Consider the following 17,186-nt stretch of genomic DNA (forward strand, 5'->3'; position numbering starts at 1 on the left):
TCAGGCGCCGCAGGGACAGCCCGTCGTCCACCCGCCCGGGCAGCTCCTGGCGGCCGACCCCGCGGCAGCGTCGTGGCCCTGGAGCCCGACAGGAGCCTCCGAAAGAGGCCAGCCCCGATGAGGCCTCTGCCCTGCGGAATCCTGTGATGCCGACGGCATAGACGGGACCCGGAGTCGAGGGCAGGGGTCGCGTCACCCAAGGCAGGGTGCAAGGAGCGCCGGGCCCAGGACTGGCCCTCGGGGGCTCCGTGAAAGCGAGTGCTTAAAGGGGACAGGCCGAGGCGAGAAGGCTGTGCCAGCGATGCCCAGAGGCTGCGAGCAGAACAAAAGCAGCTGGAGGTCAAGCGGGCCCGACGCGACCAGCTGGATGTCCTGCCTGAAAGGTCGTAGCCAGCAGGGGAGGTCTTCCCCGAGAGGCAAGGCAGGGTGGCAATGAGAACACGAGTCCGGCTTCAGAGAAGGTGCTTTCAGCTGAGGTGTAAATCAGCGTGTTTAAAGGAATCAGGAAAACAGCCAGTGGATAATGAACAGTTCATGAGGCTGGTGAAAAAAGCAACCACGACACGCAAGAAGGAGGGAATGGGATCCAGTGGCAGGTCGGAAAGGGTGAAGATGTAGCAACCCGTGCTGCTTCCTCAGAAGCAACTGAGACGAAAGTAAACTCAATGGCGAAGTCTAAAGAGTTGGCATCCATTGAGAGGAGGATGAACAATATGAGGGAAAGCCATATAAAATACCCTGAATCTTCCACATAAAGTGATTAGCTAGGGCCTCAGTAGAAGAAGCCTTCTCAGAGGAAGAGGCTTGGTCACCCACTAGTGTCAGGAGTGATTGAAAAGTGCTAAAAATCTGATGGGGACCCTGTGCCTAAATTACAGTAATAATTCTGTTTAGCTGAATTCAGTGGTACTCAGAATAAGAGATTGTGGGACTTCATCAGTGCCTCTCCAGGCACCAAGCCAGCAAACATGGTGAATGAAAAGTGGCAGCAAGCTACATTCAAGGAGGGCCTGGTCAAATGGGTTTTTATGGGGTTATTGTATCCAAGGCATGTCTTGTGGTCTTCACATATAGTTTAGCAAACTTACAGGTAGTCCTCGACTTACGACCTTTCCTTTAATGACCATTTAAAGTTATGATGGCACTAAAAAAAGTGACTTACAACCAGTCCTCGCACTTACAACCATTGCAGCATCCCCATGGTCATATGATCAAAATTAACAGTTGCAGCATCCTGGTGTCACATGATCGCCATTTGCGACCTTCCCAGGGGGCTTCTGACAAGCAAAGTCAATAGGGGAAGCTGGATTTGCTTAACGACCATGTAATTCGCTTAATGACCATGGCAAAAAAGTTCATAATGTCAGGCGCAACTCACTTAACGACTACATCGCTTTGTGATGGGAGTTCCAGTCCCAATTGTCATAAGTTGAGGACTACCTGTATTGGCAGACATCTGTGTATGCACTGAAAATCTACCACCTGGGAGCAAAAACTAGCTTTGGACAGATCTACAAGTCTCTAGTTTGAATAACTCAAGAGGGATTGATTGAAAGACAGGAAAGTACCACTGAACAGAATAATGATCAGGCATATCAAAAATGAAATATTGGATCCAAATCTTTTGATATAATCAAGTGAAAAGTCCTTTGCAGTGTATCCAGAATTGTCAAGTTATGAAATTGTAGAAGTTTTGAAAACTCTTTGGAAAAAACAAAACCCAGAAGTATAAGAATGAGTATTGAAATCTCCAGCCAGCAGCAACCTGAGACATCTAAAATAATGAGCCAAGCTGAGAATTTATCAAGGAAGGTGGTATATCTGGAGGGTGGTATAAGACAGTTAATAGTATCTGAGACTGCTGCTGAAATCTAACAGTCATCTCAAATGAGGTTGGACTGAACTGCTGGTGGATACAACTGTAATCCAGCCTGAGAGATTAGTGCAACCCTCCCCTCCTACGAATGGCACAGTGGCAACTGGACCTGGCCTTGGAGAAGGCAGTGAAAGCAACCAATTTTTCATAAACAGGCAGGTCCCTATAAACATTGCCAAGGCAATATTTCCAGCAAGAATAAGGTTAATCAAAGGGCCGACTTGATTCACTAGTGGCTAGGCATTCTATGAGAAGCAGGTAGCCCCAATTCTTCCTGCTACAGGCCCCACAGGGTGCAGATTAGACAAACTTGCTTTCTGAGGGGCATTGGGTGACCTACAATCTTTCCCCATTCTAAATCACCTGCATGAAATAGGAACAGGAATCAGTTGTGGAAGAGTAACCACTTGTGAACTAGACCCCTTTAAATTAAACTAGGGAATCAGTGGCCATTCTAAAGATAAGTAGAATGAATAGAAATATGCAGTGTAATTGGTGCACAGTGCCAATCCTCAGGAGCCAGCTTGAAGTTTTACAATATTAGATGAAGAAAAAGAGTTGAAAATTCACCACCACCACCCCCCCCCAATAACTCTTACCTAGATCCTTCTAATTCTTTCAAGCAGAGAAATTTAAGCAGAAGAAAGAGATAAGGCAGCTGGAGCAAACCTCCTTCAGTAGGTGGCAGAGGACTGCGGTCTTTCCCATGCGCCAGGTTCTATCATTTCCCACCAAGGTCTGTTTCAAGAGATGTGACATTTAGCAACTGCTGCACAGTAGCACAATTGGTGGCAGTTGGTGGCAACAGCAGTATACCCCAAACAGTCTTGCCAATATCTGAACTGCCTCTCCACTAATTACATCAAGGAGCCTTTTCTTCCTTCTCTATACCACCCCTTCCTTGCCCTGCACTGGTGATGCAGGAGGTTGCTGCTCTCCACTGATGGCTTCATCCCACTTGTCCACCACCTCTGTTGACCTTCTTCAAAATACTGTCCATTTGAATCTGTATAATTCTCTCCTTGGACACTGTCACAATGCCTTTGCTGTGTGCTTCCATGTTGTCCTTGCTTTTAAATATTCTCCTTCATTTGATTTTTCTTCCTTATTCTTTCTTCCATCTTCTCACACCCTTTCACTCATCTTCACAGTCTCAACCTCCCCTGCATTTAAATTTGACCACTTGGCTTCCTTCCACAAAGGACTTTGGCCTCTATTTCAGTCTGAGCCTTCTTCAGCTTACCTGAGTCCTCTAACGTTCTGCCTCAGACCAAAAAATTGGTAGAAGAGGTGGTCACTCTTCATGTCACTTCACACCAGAGGAAATGTTCACATGCTTGCCTCTTTTGCAGTTGGTGCAAAACTCCAAAGGCCAAGGATCTCTGTGGAAAGTTCACCTGCTCTGTGGTCATCAGAGCTGGAGGCATCTCTTATGTGTGTTGTGGGAATCCTAGAGTAGTCATAAAGCAATGCATCTGTAAGCACCATGAAAGCAATGCTATAATTATCGGAAATCAGCATGGAATTGTCAAGAACAAATTTTATTTCATTTTTGGGATTGGATAACTTCCTTGTGGAAATGCAGTAGATGTACTATATTTGATAGAACAGTCTGTCAGCAAGTTTGTTAAATCTGAGATAAATGGGGACAAAGTTACACTTAAGGTGTCATCAATGATTCTTCCTCAAACTGCAGTTTTAGGCTTATCAGCAGAAATGCAATTTGGAAATCACAGGACATAATTCTTCCTTTTTATTCTGCTTTGGTGAGACCCTCTCTTGAGCACTTTACCCAGTTATGGATACCACAATTTAAAAAAGGATTCAGAGAGGGGCAACTAACATTTTCAGAAAAGTAGACATTAAGTCATTGGAAGGAGCGATAGTATATCTGTTTTGCCTTGAGAAAAGAGGCTGTGGAAGATACAAGGTGCACTTCAAATACTTGAAAGGATGTCAATTGAAAGGTCAGGATGTGTTCTCTCTCATTCCAGGACTGAGAATAACACATTCATGTTACAACAAGGCAGATTCCAGCTCAAAGCACCTTTATTTTTATTTTTTTTCCAATTTATATGACCACCCATCTATCCCAAGAAACTCTGGGCAGCAAACAAAAACAAAACATTCTAGTGAAACCAAAAGAGACCAACCAAGGCCCAATAAAATCTCAAAAATCAGAAATCATATTCCCCAGTGCCAAAGCTCCCATAGTTAACCTCCTGGCCTCAGTGCCTGGTGGAAGAGCCAGGTCTTCACTACCTCCAAAAGGCCAATGGAGTTGGGGCAGTCTGTGGCAGAGTGGGGGAAGCTGTTCCACCGCAGGCACCAAGATGTTGAAGGCATGCTTCCTGGGACCTACCAGGTGGCACTGTTCCCCAAGGAGCATGCCCACTCTGCCGGACCTGGTGGGACAAGTGGAGACCACAGGGTAAGAAAGGCAGTCTCACAAATCGCCTAGTCCTGCACCACGCAGGGCTTTAAGGTGACAGCCAGCACATGGAAGCTTATTGGGACCAGGACAGCAGCATCACGAGGGCATTTCATGCTGTACCCAGAACTACACTGGCTGCTGCATTCTGGACCAGCTGAAGCTTCCAAATCCCTTCGAGGGCAGCCCCATGTAGACCGCATTGCAGTGGTCCAGTTGAAAGGTAACTAAGGCATGAGCAGTGCCTTCCAACCCAGGAATGGGTACAACTGGCACACAAGATGTCATTGCGTCAACACTTTTCTGGCCATGGAGGCCTCAAGAGCCAAGGAGGAATTGTAAGAGCATTTGACAGTGGAACAATTACCCAGAGAAGCAGTGAGTGGCCATTCATTGTTTAAATTTATATACCACCACAGTCAACTTGACTCTCAGCAGCTACATTTGATGTGTTCAGTCAAGACTAAATAGCCACCTGTCTGGGATGCTTCAATTTGCATTCTTACAATGAGCTTGAGATTGTATTCAGTTACCTAAATGGCCTGTGCAACTTTATGATTTTGTGACACAAGAACAGGAAACAGGAGCAGTCATATGCAAGAAAGAACAGGGTAACTCATTCCACAGAGTCACTAGCAATGTGTATACTGATAGGGCAGACAAGTATAAAAAGGAAAATGATGCTGGATATCAAGATTAGAGGAGCCCTAGAGGACAAGCAAACATGTACTTTGGCAACCCTGCTCAGTCAGATCTACTTCATACCACCCATTCCTCTTTCTAATCTTTGGTGTGCACTCGTGCATTCTGAAATTAATTACCATAGTATTTCCCATGTGTTACAGTCAAAACCACATGTATTTTGGCTACAACTTGAACTACATGCCTGAAAGGTGGTGGGTTTTTTTTCCCCCTAATTTGGTAAAGAGACAACATTTCTGGGAACATCCTATTTGTCCACTCCTAAACAGCCCATAAGGTGCTTTCCTATGGAAGAGGAGGAGAGTATGTGAAAATATTAAATACTACTTAACTATTTAGTCTGGGAGTTCAGAAATAGAAGCCTTTGATAGATGGATATCAACTTTAATAGAAACCACACTGGTGTAAGTTTTCTATCTAAGGTTCCCGTCTGAGAGATTTAAAAACTAGTTGCAATATTCATTTAACACACTTGTAATAAAAACAGGAAAATTCCAAGGGCCTCAAAATGCACAAAGCATTTAACTTGATCAAGCTATTTTAATGCAAAACTATTTGCTTTGAAGAACTAAAACATGTTAAGATTTGCTTAGAGGTGGATCTCTGTAATGCCTGGTCCCAGGTTCAATCTAGAGCATCTTTAAGTAGGGCTGAAAATGACTCATGCCTAAAGAGGAAGAGAGCAGCTGCCACTCCAGGATGACAAGAGGGAGTTCTATGGTTCAAGTTATTGCAACTTCCTATAGTTGATGTTTATGTATTTATTTATTTGGTAAATTTATATAGCCACCCATCTCACATATGTGACTCTGAGCGCCATGCAACGTTAAAAAACACAAAAAACAATACAACAAAATAACCCAAAACATAACAACAAAAATCATTAAAAACAACATAATCTGCAGGAGAGCGCACTCAATTTCCCTAGTAATGCAGCCACTTTGCAGGCTCCATACCCACGTTCCTGGATCCCCAGGCCAGATGGAAAACCAAGTTTTCTCACAGTGTGACTCTGGATGGCATACATAGTCAAACAACAACAACAAAACACCCTCACATATTCAAAATAATTTAAAAAACAAGACCATTAAAATGCAATTAAAACAGTTAAAAACTCTAACAAAAACATGGGAGGGTGCATTCTAAACTTAAAACAAATGCAATCATTTAGCAGGCTCCGCACTTCCATGGGATTCCTGGGCCCAATGACAAAATTAAGTTTTAGGGGTCTTCCAGAAGGCCAACAGGGTTGGAGCCAATCTCACCTCTGGGAGAATGATGTTCTGAAGGGTGGGTGTTGTAGCAGAAAAGACTCTCCTCCTCGGTCCCATCAGAGGACATTCCTTCATGGATGTCAGGACCCACAATATGCCCCTCCTGCCGCATGTGATGGGACAGGTAGATGTAACTGGGGAGAGGCGGTCCCTCAAATAACCTGGCCCTATGCCATGTGGAGCTTTATAGGTCATTACCAGCACCTTGAATTGACCCTGGAAGCAAATTGGCAGCCAGTGCAGCTCGTGGAGCAGAGGTGTAATGTGCACTGATCAAGGAGTGCACATAACTGCCTGTGCTACTGCATTTTGCACCAGCTGAAGCTTCCAGATGCTCTTCAAGGGCAGCCCCATATACAGAGTGTTACAGTAATCCATGTGGGAGGTGACCAGGGCATGAGAGTAAAGCCTCCTGATCCAGGGACGCGCACAACTGGCACACAACACAAAGTTGCATAAAGGCCCTCCTAGCCCTGATTGCCACCTGCTCCTCAAGCAGGAATCATGAGTCCAGAACTACCCCCAGATTGTGTACAAGGTCTGTCTGGGGTAGAGCAACTCCATCCATCTCCAAAGATGGTAACTCCCCGGAACGCAAAGGCCTCAGAACCCAAAGCCACTCAGTTTTGCGAGGGTTGAGCTAAAGCCTGTTTACCCCATCCAAACCCCCACAGCTTCCAGAGACTGGGACGTGATAGCAGCAGCATTGCTTCACCAGGAGCATAGATATACAGCTGGGTATCATCAGCATACTGATGTTCTTGCCAAAAAGCTAAATGGTGGTATTATCATTCCTTAGGGTCCATCTTAAGATTAGATAGGGAAATTTCACATTGACTGACCACAGAAGCTTGTTAATTTTTTGGAGCCAATAAGCACATTTGGAATTTTGAGACACATCATGGCACCTTTGCGAGAGGGCTACCCAGGGAGGCCATCCTTTGCGAAGTGGCAACGATGGTTGGAACCCCTGTTGCAGAAGACAATTTCATGAGAAGGCAGGCCAGGGAGGCTCAGACAAGCAGGTCTCCCAAAAGCCTGAATGCAAGGCAGCTGCTAGCTCCGGATCCAAATGCAAACCCAGTCCTTGGGACTTCCTGTTAGGGTTGTTTCGCTCAGAATGTCTCCCTACCTCTCCCTGAGGGTATCTGCCTGTTCCACTAGGTCTGGCATGGTGGGTGCGCTCCAGGTCTCTTCCCTTAAATGTTGCCACCTAGTGGGACCTAGGCACTGCTCCTCCCTGCCCTTTGGAACACCTTCCCCCCTGAGGTCCAGCATGTGAGATTTGCCCCGTTCGACAGAGAAACTCTCATGACACGTGTGGTTCACAAAGAAGGTTTACTCATGCGTAACGTAGTAGTCACAAGCAAAGCCAGGACTGGCTTGGTACAATTGCATCACTTGTTATATTCCCCCCTTCCCGCGCTTTTTCTCGCCTCGTGATCGCGTTGCAGCTGTGGACTATTGGGCCCCCCAATGTCCCCCTTGATTGTTCATGATGGCAGGGTCGGTCAGAGTCCATTGTCCTTGATTGCCAGTCCCCCTCCGGCTGGGTTGGTCCCTCCCTGCTACGTGCAAGCCCGCGGGTTCTGTGCTGCATTGCGATCTTGTTTCGCTGCCCTGCGGCCCCGTTCCTTGCTTGCTCGCGCCGTTATCAGTTCATAGTTAAAAGCTTCCGCTGTGGTTTTCCTGTTTAGCTGGCCGCAGGTGGCTCGTTAATTAGCGGCGCTTTCGGTTCCTCTTTTCCCCGCTAGCTACCGCCGGTGGATTCCGCGTGGTCTGGTTGCGAGCTTCCCTGCCCCGTGCTTCCCTGAAGCCTCGTGCTGACCGAACCTGACATGCCGCCCCCCTGAAGACAACTCCCCCCCCCTCGGTTCTATTTCGGCTTCCCGGGGTATTTACTGTAAAAGTCCCGCACTAGGTCCGGCGCCCTTATGTGGGTTTTACTCACCCATTCGCTGTGGGACTTGGGGAAATGTTTCCATTGCACTAGGAGCTGGGTCTGCCCCTTGTGCCTCCGGGCGTCCAGTATCCGGTTGATTTCGAAGTGCTGCTCCCCCCCGACCATGATGGGTGGCGGCACTCCCTCCGCCTTGTGCCAGGCGTTCCCCGGCTGGTGCAACTTTAGCAGGCTGCAATGGAACACCGGGTGGATCTTCCCGAGGCTTTTCGGGAGCGTCAGCCTGACGGTCACCGGATTGATGACCTCCGTAATGGGGAACGGCCCCACAAACCTCGGGCTGAGTTTTTTCGATGCCTGGTGCGTCTTTAGGTTTTTGGTTGACAGATACACCTGGTCCCCCACTTTCCATTTCTCCTCGGGGAGCCTCTTGCGGTCCGCGTGTTTCTTGTAGTCGGCTTTGGCTCTTTGCAATGCCGCGTGCGCCGCTCGCCGGGTCTCGTCGATTTGGGCGAACCAGGCGTCTAGGGAGTTGATCTGGGATTCCGGCTGAGGCAGCTCCGGCATGGGGACGAAATCTCTCCCGGTGGCTACTTTGAACGGAGAGAACCCGGTACTCTTGTGGACGGCGTTGTTGTATGCCACCTCCGCGAATGGTAGTAGCTCCGCCCAATCGTCCTGTTGGTGCCCCACGTAGCAGCGCAGGTACTGTTCGAGCCCCCCGTTCAGGCGTTCCGTGGCTCCATCCGTCTGCGGGTGCGCCGCAGAGGATAGGGCTTGTTTCGTCCCCACCCGCTTCAGGAACTCCCGCCAGAACCTCGCGATGAAGTTGCCGCCCCGATCGCTGACGACCCGTCGAGGTGCGCCGTGGAGTCGGTAGACATGTTGCACGAACAGTCTCGCCAGCCCCTCGGACGTGGGGACTCGCCGGCACGCTACAAAATGCGCTTGTTTGGAGAATAAGTCCGTGACCACCCAAATGGCGGTCTTCCCCTTACTCTCCGGGAGCTCCACTATGAAGTCCATGGCGACCTCTTGCCAAGGGCCGTCGGGTTCCGCTACCGACTGGAGTAGGCCTCTAGGTTTGCCTTTGGCCCCTTTCGCTGTCGCGCACACCGGGCAACCCCCCGAGTACACCTCCACGTCCTTCCGGAGCGTGGGCCACCAAAACTGCCGCCGGATTAAGTGGAGTGTCTTTACGAAGCCGTAATGCCCCGCGCTCCGGCTGTCGTGGGCTCTCTCCATGACCTCCCGTCGGCAACCCTCGGGCACGTACAGCTTTCCTTCGTGCCACCACAACCCCTCTTGCCCGGTTAGCGCCTCTCGGTTCTGCTTGAGCCAAGCGTCCCGCTCCGCCGCCTCCGCGAACCCTTGCCTTACTTCAGGCGCCGCGTCCCGTCGCTCCCCCTTGGTCTGGCTTCGGGTCACCGCCTTTGCAGCCAGCCTGCTGGCGGGGATGACGGAGTCCACGATCTCCTCCCGTAGGCTGGCGTGTTGGGGCATGCGAGACAGTCCATCTGCTAGGAAGTTGTGCTTCCCGGGGATGTGTTTCAGTGTGAACCTGAACCTCCCGAAGTATTGGGACCACCGTGCCTGTTTGGGGGATAGCTTACGCGGGGTCTTCAGGGCCTCGAGGTTCTTATGGTCCGTCCACACCTCGAACGGTTCAGTTGCCCCCTCCAGTAGATGCCTCCACGTGGCCAGCGCCCACTTGACCGCATACGCCTCTTTCTCCCACACCATCCACCTCCTCTCCGTCTCGGTGAATTTGCGGGAGGCGTAGGCGCACAGGTGGATGGCCCCCTCCGGGCTGGGTTGGAGCAGGACTGCCCCCGTTGCCACGTCTGATGCATCCACTTGGATTATAAACCGCCGGTCTGGGTTGGGATGGCGCAGGATCGGCTCCGCTGTGAACCGCCGTTTTAGTTCCTCAAACGCCCCCTGGCATTCTGTAGTCCACGCGAGTGCCATGCTGGGCTTGGGGGGTTTCCCAGTGCCCTTGGTTTTTAGCAGGTCGGTTAGGGGAAGGGCGATTTGGGCGAAGTTCGGGATAAACTGGCGATAGAAGTTCGCAAACCCTAGGAAGCTTTGGAGTTGCCTCCGGGTTCGCGGCGCTTCCCAGCCCAGGACATCCCTTACTTTCGCCGGGTCCATCTCAATTCCCCGGCTGGATATTCGGTAGCCGAGGTAGTCTAGTTGCTCTCGATGGAACTCGCATTTCGAGAGCTTTGCGTACAGCTGTGCCTTCAGCAGTCTCTGGAGCACCGTGCGCACCAGGCTCACGTGCTCCGCCAGGGTCTCGGTGTAGATGAGGATGTCGTCCAGGTAGACCAGGATGCCCCGGTAGAGTAGGTCGTGCAGCACCTCATTTATTAGGTGCATAAATACCCCCGGGGCCCCTTTTAATCCGAACGGCATCACGGAAAACTGGTAGCTTCCGAGCGGGGTGTTGAACGCCGTCTTCCGCTCATCTTTTGCGCGGATCCTGACTCTGAAGTAGGCTTCGCGCAAGTCCAGTTTTGTGAACACCCTCCCCTTCGACAGATGCGACATCAAGTCCTTCATCAGGGGGAGGGGGTATTTGTACTCCGTGCTGATTGCGTTCAGCCCCCGGTAGTCTACGCACATACGGAGCGAGCCATCCTTCTTCTCCCGGAATAGCACCGGGGCCGCTAATGGTGACTTCGCGGGTTGGATGAATCCCGCGCTAGGTTCTTGTCTATGAACTCGCGCAGGGCCCCCATCTCCCTCCTCGACAGGGAGTACATTTTCAGCTTAGGCAGGGTCGCTCCTGGCTCTAGCTCGATGGCGCAATCACTGGACCGGTGTGGTGGGAGCTGGTCGGACTCCTTCTCCCCGAACGCTGCCGCCAGGTCTCGATACTGCCTCGGGATTCCGCCGCCCGTCGGGGGTTCCCCGGGTCCGGCCCCTCGCTTTGCGGTCACCTCGCCAGTCGCCGCTGCCTCCCCTCGCCTCGGGATCGTGGCGGGTCTCCGGGGTCCCGGCGCTGCTGCTGCTGCTGTTGCCGCCCGGGTCTCGGGCCCCATCTGCTCTCGCCCCGTCTCCTGGTGTCCCGGACCCTCCGCTTGCCCGCCGGTGGTTGCGGCTGCCTCCGTCTCCACGGCTCGGTCCCCTCTGCTCTCGCCCCTCGCCGGTCTGTCGACCCCGAACCGCACTGCCTCCGCCGTCCAGTCGACTCGTGGGTTCCGCCGCCGCAGCCACGCCAAGCCGAGTACTACCGCGTAGTCGGCCACCGGGACCACCACAAACCTCAGTTCTTCCCGGTGACTCCCGATCGTCATCTGGACCGGCTCGGTGTAATACTGAGCTGGCCCCCCCCTGCCAGCGTGCCATCTAACTGGCTGAATGAAATGAGCTCCCGGAGGCGCCTCAGCTGTAGCCCGAGTCCCGAGACCACCGCTGGGTGCATCAAGCAGTGGGTGCAGCCCGAGTCCAGTAGCGCCCGTAGCTGCGCCTCCCCTCCGGATCTCACCCCCCGGACGTGTATCCTCACCCGGAACGGTGGGCAGTCCTCGTCTCCTATTGGGTCCGCGCGCCTCGACTCCCCTGCTCGCACTGGGACGCCGTTCAGTGCGAGCGCGCCTCGTTTCCCGCCGGCTCCGAGTCCTCTCCGGAGGATGCTGTCTCCGGGGTCGACCACCCCCCGCGTCCTTTCTCAGTCACCGCCGCCACTGCCCCCTTCCGCGGTCGGTCGCCGGTCCTTTTCCCGTTCGCACGCGGGGGCTTGACTTCGGGCCGTGGTGGGGCTCCTTCCCGCTCCGTCGGGCACTGCGCCGCTCGGTGGCCTCTGCCTCCGCATCGGAAGCACAGATTCGGGGCTCTGGTCGCCTCTCGCCCCCCGGTGGACTGCCGCCAACCGCTCCGCCTCTCCTCGGAGGTCCTCTCCCTCGGCTGGTCCCTCGGCTGGTCCCGTCGTCTTGTGCTCTGTTGGATCTGCCGCCACGCCGATTCCGCCGTTCCGGCCAGCCAGATCCAATCCTTCACTGTGGGCGGGTCGTCCCGCCCCAGTGCCCGTTCCAGGATCTCTGGGTTGAGTCCCCTCTTAAAATACTTCACCTTCAGGGATTCCGGCCAGTCCGTGAGCTTCTCGGCCAACCTCCGGAACTCCAGGGCATACTCCGATACCGATTTGCCCCGCTGTCTGAACTGTAGGATGTCGTCCTCCGCCCGCTTGGCGCTCAATGTGTCCTCGAATCTGTCCCGGAGCGCCTGCATGAAGTCCGGGAAACTCCGTAGTTCCACCGCGTTGGCATCGTACAGCCCGATCACCCAGCTGGCTGCTTGGCCATCTAGCAGCTCGGCCACGTAGGATACTCTGTCCTCGTCTCTAGCGAATAGGTGACCACCCCTCTGCATGAACCCGCTGACGTGCGTCAGAAAGTGCGGCAGCTGTTCGGGGTCCCCTGAGAACTTCCCAGTGATACCTCGAAGTCTCAGGGCGTCTGCCGCCCGTTGGTCCTCCGACCGGGGCGCCATGGGTGGTGCCGGCGGGGGTGCCGGACCGGCCCCCCTGTCGCTCGCCCCCTCGTTCACCGCCGGTGGCCCCACTCTCTGTAGTAGGGTCTGGAGCATCGCCTCCACGGCGTCTAGGCGTCGTTCGACTCTCTCCTCTAGTCGGGCGAATTCCTCGCTCCACTCGCGGTTCCGGAACCCCGAACCCCGGGTCATCGTAACGCCTGAACCGTCTGGTCCTTGGTTCACGCCCACTGACCACCGCTCGGATGGAGGGCGCCCGGCCCTGGCCGCTGCCCCGTCGCTCCCGGGCGGCTCCGACCGCCCTTCCGCGAGCCTGGGTTCCTCGCGCTCCAGCTGACCCACGGATTCCTCGTCGCTGGTCATGCCTGTATTGAGAAAGAAAACGCTCCTCGGTGGTACCGGGTAGCGCTGACGGTGAGTCCTGGCTTTATGTGAGATTTGCCCCGTTCGACAGAGAAACTCTCGTGACACGTGTGGTTCACAAAGGTTTACTCATGCGTAACGTAGTAGTCACAAGCAAAGCCAGGACTGGCTTGGTACAATTGCATCACTTGTTATATTCCCCCCTTCCCGCGCTTTTTCCCGCCTCGTGATCGCGTTGCAGCTGTGGACTATTGGGCCCCCCAATGTCCCCCTTGATTGTTCATGATGGCAGGGTCGGTCAGAGTCCATTGTCCTTGATTGCCAGTCCCCCTCCGGCTGGGTTGGTCCCTCCCTGCTACGTGCAGACCCGCGGGTTCTGTGCTGCGTTGCGATCTTGTTTCGCTGCCCTGCGGCCCCGTTCCTTGCTTGCTCGCGCCGTTATCAGTTCATAGTTAAAAGCTTCCGCTGTGGTTTTCCTGTTTAGCTGGCCGCAGGTGGCTCGTTAATTAGCGGCGCTTTCGGTTCCTCTTTTCCCCGCTAGCTACCGCCGGTGGATTCCGCGTGGTCTGGTTGCGAGCTTCCCTGCCCCGTGCTTCCCTGAAGCCTCGTGCTGACCGAACCTGACACAGCAGGCCTCTATCCTCCCAGGCTTCCAAAAAACCATGAAGACCTGGCTTCTCCCACAAGCATTGGGGTAGTGTGAGGCTAGAGCCCAGAAAGATTTTGGGGGGACGTTGCAGTTGGAGGTGCTGGGAGTTTTCTGTGTTTGGTTTTATGTTTTTATTGTTATAATAACTTTTACAGTTATTCTTGAGCCACCCAGAGTTATGTTGTGTAAGATGGACAGCTATATAAATCAAATACATGAATAAAATTTCCAGCTTATGGCTCTTTCTTCTCCTGTTCATGAAGACAATCAGTACTTAGCATTGTCTCTGGAAGTTCCTTCTCTTAATTGTACCACTGCCAAACTTGACAATGGTGACTGTCCCTGCCCTGCACAGTTGCTTTTCCTGACCCTTCTTTCTCACTGAATTTCAAAACTTCAGCTTGGGATCCCAAGTCAGTTCTGATAAATAGTGAACTTTATCATGGATAACCACATGGAATCCATGGTCTGATTCTGCATCTGTTGCACCCTCGAAACAGTGAGAGTACAAATAGATGCCCAGGTTGCTTCAATCGTTTTTTCTACACAGAGAGTTTATTCTTTGATGGTTGACTTGCCGGCTTCATCTCCTTTCTGATCCTTTTCTATGGACTGGAGGGATGAATTAGGATATCAGCTGAGTCCCCAAAGTTTTGAGCTTTCTTCCCAGCTTTTCTAAGTTCATGGTGATACAGTTGGCAGCTATTCTTTGCAGTTATATTTGTCTCCACATATATCAGCAAGAAGGGATTATGGTTAGTGGACTTGAAAAGTCTTAGAGATGGTTTGCTACATCCTGGAGCATTATAATCTTCATCTACGTGCTCTATTGGAAACCAAAGGTTGTCCTGAAAGTGTTTGCATATGGGAGGTGAACATTTTCCAGTCAGAAGAAATCTCAAATATCAGGACAAGTTTGCAGCTTCATTTTGACAAAATCAAAATTGAGGCTAACTAGAAACAGTTGAAATAGAATTAATAGCTTGTGATGCATTTCCAAGGCCCAGATGTCTCTTCCTCTCTACTCTCCTTGAACTGTACTGTTTTGTTTATTTGTGCACCAGCGACATCTGGCACGGGCTGCTATAGGAGAGTTTGGGTGGTGCTGCCTTTGGAAGACTCTACAAACTTTTCAATTAGCACACAATGCAGCCACTCAGGGATTGGTCACAATACAGCAGACAGCACATGTGCCACCAATTTTGTTGGCTCTTGCAGCAGACTCAGTTTCAAAAGCTGTTATTGCTCTCTAAAGTCCAAAAAGATTTGGAGTTGGGCTGTTCAGTGACTGTCTTTTTTCTGAGCAGTTTCGGACTCCCTTCTCGTGGGAGTCCTTTCCTCTGTGTGTGTGTGTGTGTCCGCGCGCACCCGCACCTTCAGGTCAGTCTTGACTCCTGGCTACTACCTGGACTTGTCCCTGCAATTTTCTTGGAAGCGTTTTCAGAAGTGGTTTGTCCTTGCCTCCTTCTTCCCAGGGCTGAGAGGGAGTGACTGGCTCAAGGGCACCCAGCTGACTTCATGCCTATGGCAGGACTAGAACTCAGGATCTCCTGGTTTCTAGCCTGATGCCTTAACCACAACACCAAACTGGCCCTCTTAATATCTGTGTTCATGGGAATACTGGAGAGGCCAAATAGGTGGGTGGGCACGAAGAGAAAGCCTTTTTCATTAAAGATCCTAGTATTCTGTGAATATATTCTACAAAAGTGATTAATTTGGAGTGACTGCTTGTGTGAACCTGGAGCTCCTGATAGATTGGGGAGGAGGGAAAATCACCCTAGCTTCTTAGTTTATTTTTTGATTTTACAACAGAAAACCATTTCTTTGTGGGTTATATTTCAAGGATTATATGACAAGGATTTTCTGTTTAATGTATAAACCAAGATTTCTTTAGCAGAAACAGTCATTTGAATATAAACCTGAACAACCAAGTTAAATATGTTCTCTACCTTGCCAGGGGATAGAAGACAAGTAAATTATTGGGGAGGGGGCTGTTAGGTTATGCTTGGCTTCCCAGCAGAGATGGCATCACTTGGAAGGGATCAGTCCTAGTTAGGGATCCCCCGCGTTAGGCTGATGAGTTTCTTGGGGGAAAGAGAGGAAGAGAGCCAGAAAGCCCAGGGCTGCCCTTTTATTTTTCTTGGAAAGTGGTTACCTGTTTTTTGGCTTTCTGTACCTGAATGTTTTTCACTAACTTTGCTTTAGTCACTTCTTAAAGGGGAGCAATGGAAGAGGCTTTCGACAAACAAAGGCTTTACTTCTAACCCTCTCTTGTTTCTTCCACAAACAAGAAAAAAGGAAAGGCTGGCACCAATCACTGCATGATCTCACAGAAGTATTCCATATGCAAACCTGAGCTGAGGATGAAAAGAAAGGGATGGGAGGATTTGATGCTTGACCCAGATGGAAGCAAAATGGAAAAGGTCGTGCAATAGGCCCATCTCAGCCACGGCTCAAGGGTGCTCTCCTCTTCAGCACGCTGCTGACGAAGTAGCTGCTCTAAGGGACATAAAACAAGATTTCTCTTTGCCTTCTTTTTCCATCCCATTCTCTGTCAGCAATCCTGTTTCAGTCCTCTTTGCACAGTAGGTGGAGAAGCTGCAGTGGCCACATGCAAGGAAGTGCTTTCCTGCAGTTCTTTTTCCAGCAAAATCTGTGTAAGAATCAGCCATTAGGCAGGTCCTAAGAAACCACATAACTTAAGCCACCCTCAGTCAAAGCCTCCTCCTTTGTCAAGAAGTTTAATCCCACTGGGAAGATGCAGCAGCCAGAAACAAGTTCTCATGGGGAGGAAAAACAGGAGAGGTAGGGAAATTTCCTTGGCATCACCATAACATTACAGAGTTAAGAGTTCAAAGGGTGAACTGCCCATTTGTAGCTTGGTATGCTGCTAATTTATCATCTTGCTGAAGTGAAATCCTCTGTGAGAGATACCAGGGAATAATGTCTCCTTAAGTACCGAGGAGATGATGGGCTGGCAGCTTTCTTAGGCTCCAGCTCTCCAGGGGAGCTTGGTTCAGCTGTGGAACAGACCCAACTATGCAACTCCCACCCTTCGGATGGAGCCAGAAAGACCTTTCAGATAGCCTTTCCTAGACTTGCATTAATCTAACACTTGGGCTGCCAACAGAAAGAAGCAAGACATTCCTAGGGCTAGCTGTATCCAGAAAGCTGCCTGCTTGAGTAGGGAACATCACAGAGGAGGTTTTATTATTATTGGAAGAAAGATAGTTCAGTGAATCACCTGCTCTGTGAGAGTCTCTGGGCACGTTGGGCTCAGCAGACTTCTGCTGTTGCACCAGCGCCTTTAGCAACTGCCTGGAATGTTCGCAAGAACAGTTGCTTTGTTCCCTAAAAGTTGCTGAAATGTGTCTTCCCACTCCATGGGACCATGCAGGGTGTAAATCATATGATGTCCTATGTAACATTTGGCTCTGCAACAAAAGCTGCAAAGGACTACCCACATCTGAGAGCATTTTTTTCTGTTTTTTGGC

Source organism: Python bivittatus, unplaced genomic scaffold, assembly GCF_059951505.1.
Source record: "Python bivittatus isolate LINGU-HERP-01145 unplaced genomic scaffold, Pbiv_v1 ctg000040_np1212, whole genome shotgun sequence".
Classification (NCBI taxonomy): Eukaryota; Metazoa; Chordata; class Lepidosauria; order Squamata; family Pythonidae; genus Python; species Python bivittatus.